Raw genomic sequence first — 544 nt, 5'->3', positions numbered from 1 at the left:
AAATGAGAACGCGCGCTCCCGAGAACCGCCACTCCGCCCCCCGCGTCACTGAGAGTGGGGGGTCCTTAACGCCCACTGAAAATGATGAAATCCAGGTTGTAGCGAAGCGCGGTGGATTATTAGAAACACATTGAGAAAGACGGTTTTATTTATTTTTATTTTATTTATTCGTTATTAGTTTATTCATGAAAAATTTTCAGTTTAATATTTCTTTAATAAGTAGTCCTAAAAACTCTTTTAAAAAGGCTCATTCCTCGATTATAATTAACTGTTGCGTTTAAGGTATTTCTAAGCAACTTTTCAGAGTGTGGTTGCTATGGAGATGATGACCTTTGTTAATAAAATTTCCTCAAAATTGAATCACCTTACGGTATATACCACTCCTCGTATGATTATCATGGAAATGTGTTCATTTTATTAATTCACCTGTGGTTTTTCCTACGTTTATCTAAACCTCTTTCATCCATTCATATCAGCAAAATAGAGAAAGTAGTAAAATATCTACAGTGAAACAAGATTAAATTGGCCTTATAGTGTCCTGTTT

This window comes from Perissodus microlepis, chromosome 17 (genome assembly GCF_051167445.1).
Source record: "Perissodus microlepis isolate ML-2025 ecotype Zambia chromosome 17, ASM5116744v1, whole genome shotgun sequence".
Classification (NCBI taxonomy): domain Eukaryota; kingdom Metazoa; phylum Chordata; class Actinopteri; order Cichliformes; family Cichlidae; genus Perissodus; species Perissodus microlepis.
This window is presented reverse-complemented; position numbering follows the sequence as displayed.